This window comes from Myzus persicae, unplaced genomic scaffold, assembly GCF_001856785.1.
Source record: "Myzus persicae strain clone G006 unplaced genomic scaffold, MPER_G0061.0, whole genome shotgun sequence".
Lineage (NCBI taxonomy): Eukaryota > Metazoa > Arthropoda > Insecta > Hemiptera > Aphididae > Myzus > Myzus persicae.
In genome coordinates, this window is record NW_019101834.1 from 331,998 (window position 1) to 344,830 (window position 12,833).

The 12,833-nt window shown below is 30.3% G+C and overlaps 1 long non-coding RNA gene across 1 annotated transcript; it reads right to left on the reverse strand.

The window, feature by feature from the left end:
* Window positions 1–10,511: 10,511 nt before the first annotated feature.
* LOC111030558 lies at window positions 10,512–12,597 on the reverse strand. The gene is made up of 3 exons (XR_002604118.1): window positions 11,282–12,597; window positions 11,019–11,200; window positions 10,512–10,856 (listed from the first exon to the last, which is right to left on the reverse strand). It is a non-coding gene; the product is annotated as an uncharacterized LOC111030558 (long non-coding RNA).
* Window positions 12,598–12,833: the final 236 nt, after the last annotated feature.

The window sequence follows — 12,833 nt, forward strand, 5'->3', positions numbered from 1 at the left end:
TTCGATTTCTGTTTGGTTTGGTTTTTTTAAAACTTGGTTCGGTTTTCGAACTCGAACCGTTCGACCCACCTCTAGTAGGTACCCAGCAGTAACAATCAATGTGATATTTATTAGGCTATTTTACATATATTATATTACATACATTATAGGTACTTATGTTAGTGATTTTTAAAAAAAATTATTATTATACAATCATTTAAGTAATGATCTTAGCTAGCTAAATATATTATATAAGTATTAAACTCAACGAAATCAAATTTAAATTCGAGTAAATACTTACTTTTTCCATCCTCACGTATCAATTGATCTTGATATTTTTTAATGGTAGCTGCAGTCTTTTCAGATGAAACTTTTGGTGTTCTACCCATAATAAATATTAATACCAATCGTATGGAATTAACAACAAACACCTGGAACCTGTATAAAATCTTAAGTGAGGTGTAATGAGGTAATGACGATTGCCCCAATAATATAAACCCACCGGCGCCGTCAACATGATTTAGTTCATTTATGTGCATGTTCCAACATGCGTAATAAACCAAAATAATTTAATTTTTCTATAGTAATATGTATAATATTATCCAATTTATAAATATAAACTTATATTATTGGCTGATTTCAAAATATTATATTTTTTGTACCTACTCTATGACTCGTTGTATCGAAATTTATACGAATAAAAATAAAAATATGAGTACTAAGTATTGTAGTAATAGACTGACACTTGCGTAATTTGCACTAGCATTGTCGTCATCGTTGGTATTATTTAATCATGTTCTTGAAGAGCTCGAGTTATTTTCGACACATCTACAAAAATCAATTGTAACACGCCTTAACGTTAACGTATGTCGTATGGTGTATGCTATTTCCATAGTTCGAAATAAATTATGTACTTATCAAAAGTTATCATAATTTTTACCACATAAATAAATAAATAGTATTGGTATCAATATACGTAAGTAACTAAGGACTTAAAAAATAAATACTTGTAAAACATTAATATTTTATAAATGATAATGTTTTTTTTTCTTTTTCATTAATTAAAAATATAAATATTTTAAAAAAATGCATTTATTTTTTGAGCTTTTTAATTATTTTTAATAAGTATTCAATTTCTTTATTGAATATAACATTAAAAAAATAAAATATTAGTTGAAAAACATCTTTTTTTATTTATTACGAGTAATTTGATTTTTATTTTTAATACTCAACAACATTTCTTAACATAATTTTGGTATATATTTTGTAAACATAGTGAAATTTAACAAATAATAAAAAACAAATTTATATTAGGTATGTAAAATATAATAATTTAAAATTATGGGGAAAAAAATTATGCTATATGTTCGTATTTTAAAAAAATTTAAAAAAAAAATACTTTTGATCAAGGACATGGTAGTTTAGATAAAAAAATATATGCAAAAAGTATAATAAGGATTAAAATAATCTACTTAAGATTATTGTCACGTGCGGGTGCCGGGGTAACGTTACGCCAGCACCCGGTTGGGAAAAACGGTTTTCCTGGTACTCGGTTTAGGTTACGAATTCCGATTTTTCGGTTACGAATGGTTACTAATCGGTTACTAAAGTCTATCTTAGGTTTGAACTTTCTAAGTACATTATCTCAATATGCGGGTGCTGGTGTAACGTTACGCCAGCACCCGGTTGGGAAAAACGGTTTTCCTGGTACTCGGTTTAGGTTACGAATTCCGATTTTTCGGTTACGAATGGTTACTAATCGGTTACTAAAGTCTATCTTAGGTTTGAACTTTCTAAGTACATTATCTCAATATGCGGGTGCTGGTGTAACGTTACGCCAGCACCCGGTTGGGAAAAACGGTTTTCCTGGTACTCGGTTTAGGTTACGAATTCCGATTTTTCGGTTACGAATGGTTACTAATCGGTTACTAAAGTCTATCTTAGGTTTGAACTTTCTAAGTACATTATCTCAATATGCGGGTGCTGGTGTAACGTTACGCCAGCACCCGGTTGGGAAAAACGGTTTTCCTGGTACTCGGTTTAGGTTACGAATTCCGATTTTTCGGTTACGAATGGTTACTAATCGGTTACTAAAGTCTATCTTAGGTTTGAACTTTCTAAGTACATTATCTCAATATGCGGGTGCTGGTGTAACGTTACGCCAGCACCCGGTTGGGAAAAACGGTTTTCCTGGTACTCGGTTTAGGTTACGAATTCCGATTTTTCGGTTACGAATGGTTACTAATCGGTTACTAAAGTCTATCTTAGGTTTGAACTTTCTAAGTACATTATCTCAATATGCGGGTGCTGGTGTAACGTTACGCCAGCACCCGGTTGGGAAAAACGGTTTTCCTGGTACTCGGTTTAGGTTACGAATTCCGATTTTTCGGTTACGAATGGTTACTAATCGGTTACTAAAGTCTATCTTAGGTTTGAACTTTCTAAGTACATTATCTCAATATGCGGGTGCTGGTGTAACGTTACGCCAGCACCCGGTTGGGAAAAACGGTTTTCCTGGTACTCGGTTTAGGTTACGAATTCCGATTTTTCGGTTACGAATGGTTACTAATCGGTTACTAAAGTCTATCTTAGGTTTGAACTTTCTAAGTACATTATCTCAATATGCGGGTGCTGGTGTAACGTTACGCCAGCACCCGGTTGGGAAAAACGGTTTTCCTGGTACTCGGTTTAGGTTACGAATTCCGATTTTTCGGTTACGAATGGTTACTAATCGGTTACTAACGCATGGAATCAATTTTGAAGAATTTGGTTTAGGTTGTGGTGCTGGTGTAACGTACCTCCACTTCATGGTAGGAGCGTAGTTATTCCTTAAAAAGGCCGAATCGTCACAGATTAATGAGTATTTGCATTTGTATTTATATCATCAATTGTAATAAGTTTAATAATTTATATGCGTAGTATCCATTATGACATATTATATAACAATATAAAATATAAATAGGGATGTATACTTACAAACATGCGCTATAGCAACCTGAGTGGAGTCTTGAGATGAATAAATTTTATCTGTAAAAATATAAATTATACTACACATACATCTCAATATGTCACGTTGGTTTATACCAGTTACATAAAAAATTAAAATTACAATGTTCGGTTTTATTTTTCGTAGTCGACTTACATGGGTAATACATAATATAATACAATAACTCTAAACTTCGACAAACATCTAATTGAATAAAGTACCTATGTGGTATAATTCAATGGCTTCTTCAGAGTTGAATAATGAGCTTAAAACTGCTATACTAGTTAGGACAGTTAGGTTTGTGATTATTTTAAGTACCTACTGTACTAGTTAGATCAATAATATTTTTGGTTAGAAATATACTAACATACTGTACTACTTAACTAACATTATCCTTCCCATTTCAATAGACTGAGGACTGTGTATAATCTCTGCATAGTATAGACTAATCATTAATGTTAATGTTAAAAATGTTTTGAACAGTTTATTTTTTTTTTCAGTTAGTTTATAACCAGTTTTCAACAATTGTACATGTTACTTCCTGGAGTTTAAGTTCCTTCTTCCTTAATTCCTTGATGTAGAACCATAATAACGCTGTTCGATCCTCGGCCACCGGGCGGCATTTTTCTCCGGACAAGTCGCGGTGACCGGAGAACAAGTGCAGCCATCCCCCACCCCCGGGGCATGGCAGAAACCTACGGGTGCCCCATTCGAAATTCTGCCAATCAAACACACACGTGTTCCAAACCCTACAGTTCCAAAAAACCCTACAGTTCCAAACCCTACAGTACCTCCGGCTAATAACCTCGTAGTTGATGCCATAAACAATTAAAAAAAAAAAAAAGAACCAAAATAAAGATATTATATATACATACATATAGAAGGATGTTTTAAATAATCAAATATAATAATATATCTAAAGGTAAGCCGATTGTTATGAACCACTGTAACAATCTAAAGACCACTCTACGTGTTATTATTAATACATATTTGCAAGGCTGATCAAGTTAACTAACCATTTTAACTCGTCAAGTTGAGTTAATATAGAAAAATTTAAGTTGTTTAAAGTTAAAAGTTACTTTTCTTATTTATTTTACTGGTTAAAAGTTAAAAGTTAAGTAGAAAAAAAACCATCTTAACTTAGTTAAAAATAAGTTACTTTTTTCATGTACAATTAATTATCATACCTTTTTATTAAAGTACAAGAAATAGTATAATACAATGGAGGTGTTTTACTATCCTAAAAAAATATATGTAATTGTACTTATTACAGACTACAGTAGGAACTTAGGAAATACTACTTAAATAATTCAATCAGTTCAAACAATTCTAAAATCCAACAAAATAAATAAACTATTTTTTTCACGTACAAGTTTTCCAAAATGATGGTAAATTTGTAAATTATTTATTTTAATAAAAACAAAATATAAAAGACTATTATTAAATGCAGAAGAAGCAAGTGAAATCTTTAATGAAGATTTTATGTCAGTCGTTCCTGATGACCCAAGGTTAAAAAAATTCTGCGATTATATATGTGATAATTTTATTGATGAAACATCAAAATGTAATCAAAAAATGTGGGCATCTTCTTCAATTTCTTCCGAACGAACTACAAACAGTTTCGAATCGTTTCATTCGAAACTTTATACTCAATTTAACAAAGCACATCCTAATATATTTTGGTTTTCGCATGTATTAAATTTAAAACTTCAAACTAATACATATATAATAATAAAAGGGCTCGATAATAATAAAATAAGTTAAAATAAAAATTATGAAAAAAAAAAATATATAGAAATCATTTTTGAAGACTATTTAAATAAAAAAATTGATAGATTTAAGTATATAAGACTGGCATTAAAGCACTATTCTGAAAAATAAATCAATTAATATTATTATTATATTTTAATTATTATTTACTATTATTTATTTTATTTGTACTATATTATTTTTGATTTTTTGGCATTAACTAAATAAATTATAAAACATATTATTTTAATAAATTTTACTTACAAGAATGTTTAAAATTCTTTTTGAAATGTTTAAATTTAAATTTAAAAAAATTATGGTAAGTTGAGTGTATCTTATACCTATACTATTGATTAAAAAAGTACAGTCAGTTTAATAAAGATAAACAAATATCCACCGAAATTGATAGCCGGCGGAATCAATAAATAAAAAATCTCGGCGGAATCAACACAAACAAATAATGTGCGGAATCAATAGCCGTCGGAATTGACATTAAAACGGCGGAATCGATAAAACCCCCTTCCAAGGCATCTGTTGAAAGAGTTTTTGGTGTCGGTGTTTATGTTCTTAAAATTTAATAAGAATGTATTTGATTGAATTGTAAATACTTACTATAAATATAGGTAATAACTATTTGTAATTATATTATATAGATGTATTTTAAATTATTAACTACCTAATAAATGTTAATTTCCAACCATTCCAAAACCAACAAAAACTAGCGATGAAAAAAAAATATTCTAAATTGTCTGAATACATTAATTCTCATTTATTCATTATTCAAATATGTATTCTGAGTACAAAATAAAAGTATTCTTTACAAGACTATCACGGCTTGTACGACATGAACGGGTATATAATTACTAATTGATAAATAATAATCGACCCGCTGTGTGGCTAAATAGTTAGTTCGTTTACTTAATATAGTAAATGGTAAATACGAATAACCACTGGTTTGAAATTTGAATTATTTGAACTGCGGGCCAAGTTATCGGTGTTGTCCATCATGAAACTGTATTAAAAAAGAATAACGGATTTAAAGCTATTAAAAACATAAAAAGCATTTTGGAAGGAAAAACTGTTTCACGAGATGTCTTCATGTTCCTGAAGACTTCAAGTTTGATGATATGACCTACATGACATTTGCACCAATCACCTCGGTAGATATCGAACGAAGTTTTTCGGAGTATAAACAAATATTAGCTGATAACCGGAGAACATTGACATTTGAACACAGCAAACAATATATTGTTGTGCAGTGCAACCACCACATACTATCATAAGGTAAAAATACTTAATTATTACAAAAAAATCAATTTTTTTAAAATTTTGCCTGTTAATACCTACTTAATACTATTTTTAATTTACTGCTTTAAAATTAATTATTAATATTTTTTCTTTATAATATGTATATAAATAATTTGTAAACATCAAAATTTAATTTTAAATCTATGAAATACTGTACTATACTGTATATTAGAGTGAAATCCACTCAACCACTTTTTTTTATAGTTAATAATGTTATTAATTAGCCTAATATTAATTGTTTTTAACTGTTAAAATATCAATAAAGGCATTTCTATATGGATAATATTCTTAAATTTAAGTTTGATGATGAGTTAATTAAAATTAAGGATAGAAAATTGGTCATGCATATCATATATTTTATAATATACGTACATATAAGTTTGTAAAACATCACTTTTTATTATTGCATAATACTCTTAAATTACATTGTTTTATAAGGGAAAAATTATTACAGTAGTATTTAATACTTGTATATAAGTTATAGGTAGGAACTACTATTATAATAAATAACATATTTAAACAAAAAATGAATACAACCCAAATCGCCAACACAAATCTTAAGCTAGGTGTAGAAACAAGTAAGCATAATATTGATCGTACTTATACGTAGATAATGTTTTTTAGAAAAACAGTATTATAAGAAGTCAAATTATATTTAATAATATGATGTGGTTACTATTTCATTCAAATAACACTAGTTCTTTAAATTTAAATTTAAATTGTAATTATATTTTTTATGCGTGGGATTATCCAAACATATTAGTATTCGTTTCGTCATAATATGTAAGAAATATAAAAATCCTACTCACGCTTTGATGGTGCATATGTTGCATGTATATTTTCAACCATATAGAACATAAAACATACGAATAAAATATTAATATGTTTAACCATGTTTTTAATTACCAACTACTAAGAATAAATTAATTACAATGACGGAGTTGAAAAATACGAAGTGAGAATAGTAATAACATTTGTTCAACGACGGTATTTAAAGGGTTATTTTGACTCACACATTTGTATGTAATAACTTTGTAAACCATCTGGGGAAATAGTAGTAAGTAAATAATGTTTGGTTTCCTACATAATATGTACCTACTTTATGAAGGTGTAAAAATGTCAAAACGTTTATGTTCCTAGTTATATTTTAGTAGCTATCCGAACTTCTCAATAGTGTGTATAGTAATTTATTATTATACTATGGAATACTTAACACATCGACTACAGTGATCAATTTGACACAAAGTATAGAGCAGAGCGGTACCAGCTTCCCAATTTTAATTTTGTATATCTTAAAATATATTAAATAATATAATTAAAGTCCATTTCGTCACTTTTTCTAGTTCGGTTGGTATTATTGCTAAAATTGTTGTTTTCGCACGATTTAAAGTAGTTCTAAGATACATTGTTTTCGACTTCAATTAAGAAAATTATATCTCAGATGTTGCTATTGTGACTGGTAAATGGTAATGTAAGCGGAATAATCCATTCTATTGTAAAATTAGCTCATACGTTGAATTTGATAATATAATATTTGATATATTTTAAGTTAAAGATTATATTATAAGTGTAATATAATGTAATTATATATGATTTTACCTAAGTGGACGATACCTACTTTGAGAAACGATGTACTGTTAGAAATTAAAAAAAATGTATTTAATTATATTATTGAGTTGCCATAAGAAGAATAAACTGTATGTTACAATAATAGAAACAGCTGCAACATATTTTAAAAGCTTAAAGACACTTAAAAAAATGTGCGAATCGATTTTTTTTGTCAGATCATTTTTTTGAAACATTAAAACTCGTTTCCCAAAATATATTCACATGTGGCAAACAAAATGCTAAATCAATAAATAAAATAAAGTCATCAGTAACAATTTATCATACATATACTATAATACCCATGATAATGAAAAACGATGTGAAAAACTCAAATTTCAAATTTCAAAAATACAAAATATAATAAACACTTGCCTACGCTCTATTTCTCGTTTATCATGTATAATAGGTATTATGACGTCAAAATTGCATTTCAATATTAGTGTTTTCGAAGACAAAATCGTATGTACAGATGTACAGTACCCTCTCTGCTACATTTTTTAACAATATTATTTTCTCTTTCCTTAATTATTTCAAATTTTGATTTTGGAAAAGAAAAAAAGGCTGACTGTTTTCCATCGATATCTTATAGATTGATACATTGATAAATTATTAATATTAAACTTTAGACAACTACTACTGTTATGAACTCGACAAATAATGCAGAGGAGAGCTGTACCTGCAGCTTGCCCATTTTCTTTTTGTGTATTTTTAAAATATATTATATGATATACAATTATTGTAGACATTGAGAATTATGATAGTTATATTATTATTTTTTTTTTTTTAGAAAATGTACAATCTGTAACAACAACGACATAATAAGTAAATGTGATAATATGTACAACAAACAATATAATATAATGATAGAATGACAGGATAAGGGAAGTCATTAGACCGCTTCAGATTTAAATTAAATATAATTTATTGATTTTTTTTTTTTAAATTTTACATTGAATCATAGAAGATCACGAGTTAGAGGGATTATCAGGAAGTGTACGTGATGATAGGAGGGAGATAAGAAGATTTTGGTGTAGATGTAATTTTTTGTGAAATTTAGTGTAGTATTGTTTGTTTAGTTGTTCAACAGTTTGTATTTTTAAGTCCTTGTGAAGTGTATTATTTGTTACGCCCTACATCGCACGTATTTTTCGCTTTAGTCGTTTTTTCTCCATCATTTTCGTCTTTTCGTACACCGTTTGTGAACGAATCGAGTAGTAAACTTCTTTTAAAAGACGTACGTATGCCGTTTTCACTTGCAATCGGTTCGTACACTTCGCAATCACGTTAAGAAATGACGCGGAAGACCAACATTCTATACACGTATATGTATATGTCGAATACAATTTTTGTGAATAACTTAACGTTCCCATTCAAATTTACTGAAACATGAGAGCTGGACTGACCCGAGAGTGGAACTGACCTGAGACCCGGACTGAAACATAGGAAATGGACTGACCTGAGAGCTGGACTGAAACATGACAGCGGGACTTACCTGAAAGCGAGACTGAAACATGGGAGCTGGACTGACCTGAGGTGGACTGAAACATGACAGCTGGACTGACCTGAGAGCGGGACTGAATCATGAGAGCCGAACTGACCTGAAATCGGGATTGAAACATATGAGCTGGACTGACCTGAGAGCTGGATTGACCTGAGAGCCGGACCGATCTGAAAGCGGGACTGAAACATATGAGCTGGACTGACCTGAGAGCCGGAATGACCTGAGAGCGGGACTGAATCATGAGAGCTGAACTGACCTAGAGCTAGACTGAAACATAAGAGCCGGACTGCCCTGAATGCGGGATTGAAACATGGGAGCTGGACTGACCTGAGGTGGACTGAATCATGAGAGCTGGACTGACCTGAGAGCCGGACCGACCTGAAAGCGGGACTGAAACATGGGAGCTGGACTGACCTGAGAGTGGGACTTACCTGAGAGCTGGACTGACCTGAAAGCGGGCCTGAAACATGAGAGCTGGACCGGCCTGAGAGCCGGAATTTTCGGTGAAAGACATAAGCGCCAAAATGAGATGAGAAAAAAAATCGTATTTTACAAAAACGCCAAAATCGTATCGTATATAAGCGCCAAAATTCTAGGTACCTGTGTGCTACGCAGTGGCGGCTCGTGCCTAGGTGTGCAAGTGTGAGCTCACCACATATATTAATTAGATATAATAGTGAAAACAAATATCTGTTTAACTGTATTTATTATATAAAAAAATTAAATTTTAAAAACAAACAAACGACAATTATTATTATACTCCGAATTAATATTTTTTAAAGTACTTAATATTATTTTCTAAAACTGTATAATCTCAAAATTAAAAATGCTAATAAATATTTTACTAATTACATTTATGCTTAAAACAGACTAATTTTTTTAAAATAAACTTTTGCAATAATTACACACCGCCTACTTTGAACACCACGAGCCGCCACTGGTGCTACGGTTAAAAGATATTAAATAACAGATAATATTATAATTAGAACTATATCGATCAAAAACTCCAAACGTTTAATCTTAATCGATAAATGTATTATTTTACAAAAACTCAACCAATTTATTAAATTTATATTTATTGCATGTATACATACCTATACTCATATTATATTTTAACAATTTATTATTGAACATTTTTTTAATGTAATATATTATATGAAATAAAATATTAAATTTGGCGCAAATGATAGGTCATTATTATACCTTTGGCGCTTATGCCATGTGTTAAGTACAACAGGTATACAATATTAGATTGGCGCTTATGTCATACAAATTTTGGCGCAAATGATAGGTCATTTTTGTACCTTTGGCGCTTATGTCATGTAGCCGGAATTTTTGTTTCAAAGTTTAATATTTGGGTTGGTTCACTTCCAGTAGCACATGCATGAATGTGTTTACAAATGTTTTATTATACATTTATTAGATTATTACATTATTCAAGCAAGTGCATTTGTAAGAATGTATACAAATATGACACATATCACAGCGTAAAAAATATTCAAAACTACATGATGAGTAAGTCTTTTCCACTTTAGACTGACAACTTCACACTGACAGCATCATTTTTATGTGATTTAGTATTGTATGAAATATAATAATCTCTTTTAATGTTGTGTAAGTCTTTTTTTAAATCAAATGAATCCTTTTTAATTCTGTCCCAACTTCTTATCCTCGAATGTCATATAATGTTCGGTTGACTGGTACACCAATAAATTGCCAACTTTCCTGAAAGAGAATGGATGGTATGTCAACCATTTTAATTGAAAATAATATTTTAATTTTTTACTAATTATAATTTTAATTTTTTTTTCAGATTAAAAATGATAAAATTACAGTTTTTACCAATCTTTTAAAATATATTTCACAATAGTAATATATGTAGATTACCTGCAATTGTATTCCTTTCTTCAATAGGGATTCGCTGCATTGCAATTTAAATAGTATGCCAAAGATGAGTACTATAATAGAAGATCAGCACTAATTTTTGAACTCTCTTTATGGACTACTGTATTTGATGGGCATACATGGCAAGTTTTTACAGACCCTCCACTTTTCCAAGTTTTTATACCCTATTGTATTAAGTGTTTAATTTGATTACTATTATTACTATTTTTTTTTACATATTGTATGTCTTAATTTAAGTTCCTTACATTATTAGTAGTCCTTGAATCAAAAGATTTATGACATAAGAAATATATATATTGTTTATCTTCACTGTGTTTTTGAGATGTTTGTTTTACATACTGACACCCTTCCTTTTCCTTGACTTATATTACAATTTTTAATGATTATCAGTTATATATAAAAGTCTTAAAAATAATGTTATACTACACCTTATATACACGTACCTTGAATTCTGTTAAAATTAAATTTATTGTGTACTAAATTTACTTCATAGTTCATGCATAGTTTCAAGATGATTACTATACATCTTAAATGTTTTAAATATTTTGTTGCAATTTTTTTAAAAGAACATTCTTGTTTATTGTTGATGGTACACATTATATGTTACAGCACCTACATTGCATTGTGTTAAATATCAAAATAATTGGGTACAATACAATGATAGTAGTATAGGCGGACATAGGAGGAGATTTAAGAGGCTTAGCCCTCCAAAGATTTTAATAGACCCCTTCCAAAAAAAAATCAAAGGGGGTGTGGAGAAGATGCCCTGTGGATCAATTTACATTGGATTATTATAGCCCCCCCCTAAAAATTGAACCAAATAAAGTTATAATTCTGTTATAAGTGACTAGTCCTAAACAATCGTCAAAGACAGCTTTGCTTCCTTTCGTACAAACATGTCACACTACATAACAAAATTATTTTCATCTACAAGCTACTACTCAAACCTATCTGGTCCTTTCAATCCAAATACCTAACCTAACCAAAGCTCCTTATAAATAAAAATAAATCGAGGAGTATTTTGTCATTATAACATTTGATAAGAACAATATTGATAACGAAAATTAAAAATGATGACGTCATGGATCCGGAGTTTTTTCCTGCGAAGATCCATTTGTCCTAAACGGCAATGTTCATATTTCAATGTGATAACAGTATTTTATAACAAAAAAAAAACCGTAACCCCCCACTGTTTGTTAGTTATCTATATCGTGTTATCACATAACAATGCAAACATTGCCGTTTAGGCAAATGGCGGGAAAACTTTAAAATTCTGTATCGTGCCGGGATAGTCGGTTATCTAGTTGTTTATATTGTCAATGTTGTTCGAGCGGACGTATATAGAGTGTATTTTTTTTTCGTCATTGTACGTCTTTCTCCCGAGGCACCTATCGTGGCCATGTTGTCCAGGCCAATCAGGTTGCGAGGCACGATTCCGGTGTACCACCCTTCGAGAGATCATCGCCGACGTCGTTCCAGACTGGCCTGCCAAGCGTCATCTCTCCCGTCATCGGCCGTCAGATAAGAATTATCGTTTATTATTATTTAGTTGTATCACCTATTATCAATTGTTGATATAGGTCTATATAATATTATAATACTCTGTTAAATATGTACGCCGGTCTGCGCGGTGTAGACAACATAGGTTTTAGGTATCCCCATATCGCACGATCATGCTCGGTTTGCATTAATATGTCAATTGTTTTGTTTGGAAATATCAATGTAATCAAGTTAAATTGATAGTTGTTATTATTTTATGTTGGTGACACCTTCCCGTATCCCATTGAAAAACAGGTA